Source organism: Polistes dominula, unplaced genomic scaffold, assembly GCF_049000335.1.
Source record: "Polistes dominula isolate Pdom_NZ unplaced genomic scaffold, Pdom_raw_medaka contig_328, whole genome shotgun sequence".
NCBI lineage: Eukaryota > Metazoa > Arthropoda > Insecta > Hymenoptera > Vespidae > Polistes > Polistes dominula.
In genome coordinates this window covers 99,415-109,832 of record NW_028301156.1, presented here as the reverse complement: position 1 = coordinate 109,832, position 10,418 = coordinate 99,415, and positions in this window count along the sequence as shown.

The window sequence follows — 10,418 nt, the reverse complement described above, 5'->3', positions numbered from 1 at the left end:
CCTTTTGTAAAGTTAAACGGTATCGATTTGCCATACTCCAACGAGGTGAAAACCCTGGGCCTTACCATCACCTCAACCTTATCCTTCGGTCCTCATGCTATGGCCCTTCAAAAGAGAGTAAATTCCACTCTCTACTCTCTTCGAAGGTATCGTAGTTCGTTGAGCTTCTCGTTGCGAAAACACATGGTTGAAATGATGATATTTCCGATCTTAGACTACGCAGCTCCAGTGTATGACGCCCTGGACAAAACCCGAGTAAAAAGCCTGCAGGTATCGCAAAATGCCTGTATTCTATTCGTTTGTAGGAATATTCCCTTTGCTTCTCACGTAACTCCGTTCAGGTTGGAACTGCGCTGGCTCTCCGCGGAATCTCGTCGGAGATATCTTACGGCCGTACTTGGCTACAACGTCATCGCCCGGAATCGTCCAAGTTACTTGGCCAGTTCCTTTACCCAGTCGTCAAATTCAGCTGTCCGACGGTCAGAACGAAATCCACCATCTGCTCTATTGCTTCCGAATCACCGTACGCAGGCATTAACGACAACTTTCTTTATGAGAGCCACCCGCATTCTAAACGAGACCCACACAGTCGACTTTTCACCGTTATTGGTTGATGAATTTAAGTCTAATCTTAGAAATCACCTATATGAGGTGGACCAAAGGGATTGGCGCATGAGAATCGTAAACGAGGGCCTTACTCTCGACTAGAATCGCGGGTGAAATTTGAAATTTGAATTAAAATCCAAATTTAAACTAAATTAAATTAAATTAAATTAAATTGAATCGAATTAAATTAAATTAATCCAGTTAATCTATGATGCTATTCCACTTAATAATTTTATATGTTACTACACTATCTGTACATCTACTGAATTTCTCTTTTATATTTATACTAAATCTATGTAATCTCTATTCACGCCTGATGGGGTTCTACCCCAAGGTTGCAATAAAATAATCAATCAATCAATCCTATACTACCTTCAGAGCGGAGAAAAGAAGCAAACTTGCGTCTCTCTCCCTCCATCACCATGACCTAAAATGAAAAAAAGAGGAGAGGCAACTCTACCCCCTCTCTCTCTCTTTCTTTCCTACATAGTGCATTGCCATGCTCTTCACGACAAGATCGCCTTGTGTTTACGCGCAAGGGCGTTGTTTTTTTCCTTTGTTTTTGATTTTATTTTATTTTATTTTAAATTTTTTTTTCCTTTTTTTTTTAATTTTTTTTTTAATATTATTTTTTTTTTATTTATATATATATATATTATATAATATATATATATATATATATATATTTTTCTTTTTTTTTCTATATTAATAAATAAACGCGCTCTGTTTTCTCTCTCTTGTGTCGTGTGATATAATTTTGATGTGTGTTTGAAACGTATATGTGCCCTACTCTGTCCTTTATCTTTCCTTTCTTTCTTCCTCTCTTACTCTCCCTCGTGTGTAGGCAAACAGCGTCTTCTAGTTCGAACACGTTTAAGCATTCGTATCTATTGTTCTAGAAATATTTATATGACGCAACTTTCAATATTTTTCCTTCCTTTTCCTCCTTTTTTTTTAATTTCACCTTTTTGAACGGAAACCCTTTTATGTATTATTTTTGTCTCCTTTTTTTTTTTTTTTTTTTTTTTTATTTATAAATTGTTTTAAATTGTAACACGATTTTAAGAGAGAGAAGAAAGAACAAAGATTTACAAGAGATCAGAGCCTTGCACACCTTTTCTACGTTTTTTCCTTTATATATATTTTATTATTAATTTTCCAAGCACACCTTCGATAAGAAACAGTTATCGAACATGTACTTACCTATTTTTTTTAATATATATATATTTTACTATTATATTTTTTCAAACAAACTTTCGATGAAAACAGTTATCGAATATGTACTTACTTTCACCTAGACTAGCTAGTAGCCCTTGACTACCCTGCTCTTTTGTCTCACCCATGTTCGCGTTTTCATTGTTCTTGCCACCTTCTATTGTTCTTTGCGTATTCTTATCTCCTCGTGCCAACGCTGTACAGATACGTGGATTTCTGTCGGTATATTTTCCCTTTTTTTTTGGCTGCTTCTGAAGTAGTTGAAGCTGAGATTTTAGCAGGTGTTTACTTCTTTTCCTTACTCAATGGAACACTGGTGCAAGTACACACACGTGCAAACCGGCGATAACTAGGTTAGATTTTCTTCTTTCCAAATTCACTATTAAACTAATTAACTTTCGTTCACTTGTGCAGTGTAAGCGTGTCTGGGGCTCATAACCTGTTAAGGTATGGCTGATAAATAAGACAACGCAGAGTTAATATTAAAAGTAAGATTTATTATAAAAACGGTGAAAAACAAGAACTGTTGAACCAGCCGAGAGCTAGGCCGAATACAGAATAATGAAAGGGTGCAACAACGCCCTGTACTAAGGGACTGTGCGGCCCATAGGAAAAGTAGGGGTAAAGAGTAGGGGTGACGGAGTGAGAAGACATAACGTCTCTTATATACGCTATTCTTAACACTATACTGAAAATGTCACTTTATTTCTGAAAAAGAAGAAGAAGTACGTCACTTGCTAACTGACTTAGACATTCTAATATGTGTCGAAACATGGCTCACCAAAAACACCAAATTTCCTGGATTTAAAAAACATTCCCAAAAAATCGGCTACATTCAAGAGGAGGAGGTATACTATTTTTAGTACGCAAAAACTTAGTGTGCTACGAAATTAAAAATTTAAGAGTACCGGACATAAGTGTTGAATTAATGGGAATATGTATTCAAAATGTTAAACCTGCCATTGATACATTTGCGTGCTATAGAGCACCAGGTGGAATCTTATCTGAGTCAAAGTGGGTAAATACGGTTATTAATAATATAGATATTACTAAATTTACTCTCAAAGCGGAAGATTTTAATTCCCACTATACAATCTGGAATTGTCCAAAAAATGATCCTAATGGTGAAAGTTTACTAGAAAGTATTAATAAATCTAATCTTTTATTACACAATACAGATACTTTAACATACATTCGCGAACCAACTAACTATACATCTAATTTAGACCTAATTTTTTCTAGTTTTAATCTAGCTGATAAATTACATGTACAGGTCAAAGATGAAACTTGTGGCTCTGATCACTATCCTGCTAATATAAACATAAATATTCAAAAATCAATTTATAATAAAACAAGTTTCAGAGTTTAATCTATGAAAACTAATTGGACTCTTTTTCTAGAATTATTGGAATTAAATTATGTAAAATTATTTATTGTAGAGTATGAAAGCTCTAATGCAAGCTAAAAATATTTAATTCTCACTGATTTAATAGTATATGCACTTCAAATAAGCACTCTAGAGAAAAAACTTGCTTATTTATTATTGAAAGTACAATTGAAAATAACTAGTATTGTTAAACTAAAAAGTTGTTATAAAGAATTTTTTTTTGTTACGGAATTCCCAGCAAGAAAAAATAAAAGTAAAGTCTATTGCTGTGTATTTAGTTGTACAAACATAGCTTGTCGTGATGAAAAAATTAAGTTTTTTACCTTCACGTAAGTATTTTCAACAATTATTTTTTCTGGTTATTATAAATTGTTAAATCAATAAATTTACTCATGCCTATATTGTTTTTGTGTATTGTTATAGCTATTGATTCAACTCGAACTTATTTAAAAAAATAAGTATTCCTAGTCCAAATCTTCCTTTAGAATCATCCAAAGAATGTGCTTGTCCTGTAGATCAAATAAATTCTCGAGAAGAAAGAATACGTAGAAGATCAATTAAATTAGTGACAGTTAATTATATTGCAATACTGCAACAACATATTTACAAATACTACTTAAACCAGCCTTGTATGAACCACTCATTCCAATTATTCGACCATTTTTAATATTCCACCAGTTATTTAACGTGGATTTGCTTTAATACTTGAAATTTGTAAACAAAAAGCTAAAATACTTATAATATTACAATCACGACTTGGTACTTGCCCACACTTAATAACATGTCAAGCATTTAATACACTTTCACCACCAACAAAATTTTTATTGCTTGGTTTTGTAATATGTTTATCTAATATACACACACACATAAACATACAATATGCGTATATATTATATTGTATGTATACTTCGCGTTCGTACTACCCTCCTGAACACTATATGTACGTATTAAGAATGTAAATTAAAAAATAGACAAGTATTTTAATAAATAAAACGTTCATTCAATGATTAATATTTATTATTTGATTAATATTAATTTTAAAGGAGAGTTCATTTTACGAAGCAAACAACATAAAATGAAAATTATATATATTTATTATTTTTATTACTTTTTTATAAATATGAACTATCAGATTTGTACGGCATTGATTTTTTATAGAAAAATGCATTAAATAAAAATAAACTATCTAAAAGCCGTACAAAAAAATGTCGTACTAAATATCACCCAAAAGTACATTTTTTTACATGGATTTTTCTAAAGTTTTTTTCCTCCTATAGACCCTTGGACCAAAAAAAATTTACGCGATGTGGAAAAATGTTATCTATGCATAAAATACTTTCAAAATAAATTAATTTTATGTAGTATTAGATCATCCTCCCAGACCCATGGAAAAAGGTGGATTTTAACCCTCGATTTTTCTCCCTTGTTGCATGATTTTTGTACGGCGTTGATAAACAAATAATAAGAATAGGTATCGAAATTGTATGAAACCAACGCCGTTCAAAATCAAATGATTTAATTGACCCAGGGTTTTGTCAGAAAATCAAAAATTTTTTCCAACTTTGTGACTTACTATTTTTTAACGGCACTATGTGTTTTCTCATTATTTTCGATGGATCTATAGGTGGTAAGAATGCCGTACAAAATCATTTGATAAAAAGCACCCGGTTATATTGTGCTTTTTAATTTTCACCTGCACTCAGTTGGACAACTTACAAGTAACGGCATAGTGCTAAAGATTATTATTTTATGCCTCTTTATCGTCCCATATAGGTTTCCTGGGGGATTAAATGACCCATCGATTTTTTAGGTCGGGCCTGTAGTCGGGCCTATAATAATATACACAGAAATCCTGATTTTTGGTGGGATCTAGAATGTGATAAAGCTTTGAGGCTCAGAAAAGCTTCTTTTAAAAAATAGCGGTTTTCCAAAAGTATAAATGATCTTATAGATTATAAAAAGAACTGTGCTATTGCAAGACGTTTATTCCAAACAAAACGTAGAGAAAATTATAAAAAATTTGCAGAGAAAATCAATATACATACTAGTCAAAGCTACGTTTGGAATTCTTGTAAAATAATGAGAAATAAATACACAAAATAAAGCCTTGTCACACAACAGAAAACGATCAAACCGATGATAGTTGATGATAGCTTATTAGGTACAGCCTTAAATAAAATTAGTCCATGTTAGTGCCATACTGATCCTAATTTTTTACCAAATTGTGAAAAGAATTAAATGCTTAGTAAATCATTTAATTTCTTAGAATTTAATATTGCCTTAGATAGTAGAAACATACATTCTAGTCTGTGTATGGACAGAATAAACTACGAAGTGCTAAAAAAAACTACCTATAAAATATAAACTTATCCTATTAGACATATTCAATGAAATGTATAGTACTAATAGTTACCCTGTTTCTTGGACAGATGTATATGTACATTTCGTCAAAAAACCAGATATTAAAAGCATGAGACCAATAAGTCTAACGCAGTGTCTATGTAAACTCTTTGAAACGTTAATAAAAAATCGATTGCAATGGTGGGTTGAGCAAAAAAAAAAAAATTCTTCTAAAAAGCAGAATCGGATTTAGAAAAGGGCAATCAACATCAGATAATCTATTAAGTCTAGCCCTTCAAGTAGAAGAATCATTTATTAACAATAAGGACATTTTAGCTACTTTTCTTGATGTCAGTGGAGCATTTGACAATGTTGACATTGAAATTCTGTTACTTAAACTCACACAAATAGGCTGTCCACAAGAATTGACTAAATTTATAAAATTTATTACATTCGAAAGATCTATATACACTGATAAAACAGGTAATGAAGCTAGAAAAGTTTATAAAGGAGTGCCTCAAGGTGGTGTGCTTAGTCCCCTACTAAACTGTATATATGTTTCTAACGTTATTGATAGGATTCCAAAAGTGTAAAGATATCACAATTTCCAGATGACATTGCTCTTTACTGCAATAGAGGTTCTTTTGAAACAAGTAAAAGACTGCTTGAAAAAGCGTTAAAACAAATGTTCGAAGATCTTTGTGAATTAGGGCTCTCTTTAAGGCAGGATTTTTCAAATTTTTTTTTTCGATGATTCATAAGTAAATATATTTAAGAATACTCTCTGAAAATTTCAAAACGATCAGAGCATCCTAACTGTACTTTTTCGTTCCTCGAATCTACCCGTGCGTGGGTAAAAAAAGTATTTTAAAAAACTTTAAATGCGTTTTTCTCGGAATCACATTTTTAAACCACGTGTTGTAAAAATCTCCAAAACTAGCTATTCGATTCGTCTTAAATTTTTATCACATAATCTATACGCATATATCAACCAGTGGACAATAAAAAAAATATATTTATATTAAAAAAAAATGATAATTTTTAGATTTTGTTATTTTTCAAAAAAAAATCTCACACCTTATCTCAACAAAAATATCATCATCAATAATCGATTCAAGATTTCTACAACACCGCAAAGGCTAGACTATTTTTAGGCGTTCAGTTCAAGGGCCTTTCCAATGTATATAAAGCGTATAAAATAAATAAAAAAATTTTTTAATGTACTTTAAGAGTACATTTATTAAGCACAACAAACCCTACATCAATATCTTTTTGGAAGTGAGAAACAACCTAACGAGGAAGGAAAGTGAGGTGCAGTGACAGTGGGGAAATAATAGATTGCAAGGATAGTGGGTGGGAAGAGCCATTAAGGGCACGCGAAAGTGAGTGAATTTGAAAAGGGAGGTTAGGGAAAGCTGCAATATGAGCGAGATAGAAGATGTGGAGAGGAGAGACGCGAGCGCCAGCAGAGAGTCGCGGCGGGAGAAGGAAGATGTATCGGAACTGGTGGCAACGACCAGCAAGAGAAGGAGGGGACGACTGCCAGGCGCTCCCAACAAGAAAGGAAAAGGGAAGACACCAATCAGCAGCCTGGACAAGTTCCTAACAGCGAGCGGGACGGAAAGGAAAAATGATGGACTAGGAGAGGATGATCTCGATAGTGAGCTAGAAGAGATAAATGAAAATGAAGTGTTCCTCTTAAGAAGCAAATTCATGACATCATCAGAGAGCAAAATGAGAGAGGAAAGAGGAAAAGGAGAACGGCAAGGAATTAGAGAGGCCGGGAAAGCAGCAGGGGAAACGCTGATGGGCATGGAAGGGATTATGGGAGATGTGGTGGGGGATGGGACGGCGAGCGAGGAAGAGAAGGAAATAGCGGTGTGAAATAGGTTTACGGGAGACGAGGGGGGACGGCAAACGAAGAAAGGGAGTTGGGAAGGCCATGGACGCAAACACAAAGGGGAGAGCGTCGAGGCACGGAAAAGAGAGTGGAGATGACGAAACAGAGATGGAAGGAGGAGTTGAAGGTGTCGTGGAGAGAGGTAATACAAAGGGAACTCAAAACTGTGGTAAAAGAGGTGAAAGAAGTGCTAGAAGAAAACGAGAAAAGGAAAGAAAAGTTGGAAGAACAACTGGAAATAATCCAGGCTAGGTGGTAGGAAGAGCAGGCTAAGTGGGAGGAGCAGTGCAAAAAGAAAGATCAGAAGATTAACACATTGCAAAGTCGAATTAAGGCACTGCAAAATGAATTAATAGCAGAAGAATTGAGCAAAAGTGGGAATGAACAGGGAAAAGGAAATTGTAATGGAGAAGGGAGAAAGGGAGGTAACGAGAATGAAAATGTAGGGGGAGGAGACGGACAGAAACAAGAACGGAAGAAACGAGGGAGAAGGGGTTATTGGTAATTAGAGTATAGTTAGCGACACGGAGCTGGAGTGTTCGTCCACGGGAGGTAAGGAACGCACGAGAAGGGGGGAAGGAACGAAGGTGGTGCAAAGAAGGCGCAGCAAAGAACAGCTGGTGCACTCAGGCAGATTCAGTAGGGGCGAATGGGAAAGAGAAAGAGAGGAAAGACGAAGGAGGAGGACAAACATTATGATGCAAGGAATAGGACGCGCAGAGAGACTCTCGGCGTACGGAATCGGAACGATGATCCACCGTCAAATAGGAATAAGACCGATCATCAGGAAGTGGATATGGACGGAAGATAGTCTAGTGGCGATCTTGGGAGGGGGAGAAAAAGAACAAAAAAAAAAAAGAACGAAGGGGGGAGAGAAAACGAACGACAAGAGAAGAAGCGACAAGACGAGAGGAAAGAATAGAACAGTAAAGAGGAAAGCTGAAGGAAGAAGAAAAGAGGAGGAGGGGGGAAAGAACAAACAAAAAAACAAAAAAAAAAGAGGAGAAAACGGAAGGAAGGAGGAAAGGGAAAATAGGGAGGAAGAAAAAAGAAAAAAGAAAGGAACAAGAGGAAGAGGGAAAGGGGGGAAGGAAGAGAGGGGGGAGAAAGTTAGGAGGGGGGAGGGAGTAGGAGGGAAGGGGGAGGGGTAAGGAAGGGGGGGGGGGGTGGGGGGGGCGGGGGGGATTGATACGAGAGACAGGGGGGAAGGTAGGAGACAAGAAACAAGGGAGGGAAACACGGCGGTACAATGGAAAAAGAGACATAATAACAAAAAGAAAAAAAGAAGAGAATAAAAAAGAAAATAGAATAAAAAGAAAAAAAAAAAACAGAAAAAAATGAAAACAACAAAAAAAACAAAAGACACGAGAAGGAGAAATGGGAACAGGTAAAAGGAAACAGAGAAAAAGAGGAACGAAGACAGAGAGGGAGAAGATGGAAAAAAAAAGGGGGAAGAAAGGGAAGAAAAGAAAGAAAAAAGAAAAAAGAGGAAAAAAAAGTAAAAAATAACAATAATTAACAAAAGTAGCAACAGGAAAACAAAATAAAAGGAACAAAAAAAAAAAAAAAAAAAGAAAGGAAAAAAGAAAAAAAAAGAAAAAGGAGAAAAGAGAAAAGAGAGCAGAAGAAAAGAACGAGAAAAAGGAAGATAAAGAAGAAGAGGAAAAAAGAAGAAAAAATAAAAAGAAAAAAAAAAAGACGGGGAAGAAAAAACTGCAGGGATAAGCACAGAAACAAAGAAAGAAAAGAAGGGGGGGGAGGGGAAATGGACAGTGAAGAGGGCTGGATAGAAAGAGAGAAGGAGGGAAAGAGGAGGATAATGATAAATTACATAAGAATGAGAGAAGGGAAAAAAGGAAAAGTGAAAGAAAGGAAAGAAAGCAAGAGGAAAATCGGATAATAAGAAGCAGAAAGAAAAAGGAGCGAGGGAACAAGGAGGAAAAGGAGCAAGAGAATTAGAAGAAGGAAAAAAGGAAAAAAGAGAAAAAGGAGGAGAAAGAAGAAAAAAGAAAGAGAAGAGGAGAAGATGAAGAGAAGAGGAGACAACAGGAGAAGAAGGACAGGGAGACGGGGAGGGAACGAGAAGGGGGCAGCAGAGAGGGGAAAAAAAAGAGAGTGGGGAAGAGGGAGAAGAAAAAGGAGTGGCAAGGAAGGGGGGGAAAAAAGAGAAGGAAAGTGAAGAGGGAAAAAAAGGCAAAGAGAAGTAGAAAGAAGAAAAAAAACAAAAAAAAAACAAGAACAAAACAGAAAAAAAAAAAGAAAAAAAAGAGAAAAGAAAAGAAAAAGAAAAAAAAGAAAAGAAGAAGAAAAAAAAAAGAAGAAGAAGAACAAAGAAAAGAGGGAGAAAGAGGAAAGGAAGAGGGGAGAAGTTGGGAAAGTGAAGAGAGATTGCTAAATCTAGAAAGACAAGAACAACAAAAAAAAAAAAAAAAGAAGAAAGAGAAGAAAAAAAAGCATCATGGAAGGAAGGAGGGAGAGGAACGGGGGGGGAGGGAGGGGAGGAGAGGGGGAGGAAGAGGAAGGAGAAGGAGGAAAGAAGGAAAATGAAAACAAACAGAGAGAAAAGCTAGGAGGGCGGAGAGAAGAAAAAGAGAAAGAAAAGAAAAAAAAAAAAAAACCGCCAGGGAGGAAGAGGAAGAAGAAATAAGAAATAAAAGAGTAATGAGGGGGGCAAAACAAAAAAAAAAAAAACTGAACGATTTTTGGATTAGGGGGGATTTAGCAGAAGGGGGGGGGGAAGGAGAGTATTTTATAAAAAAAAAAATATTATAATTATTTATAATTTATTCATTAAAGTAAATTTATAACATAATATAATCAATTTATCTCGATTATATATTTAATTTTAAATTATTTTATTTATTCAATTTAATTATAGGACAGAAGGGATACCGAAGCATTTGGAAAGCAAGTAGAACGAGGAGAGGAGAGGAAGGGTTGCGAGATTCCGGCTAGGAAATGAGATGAGGG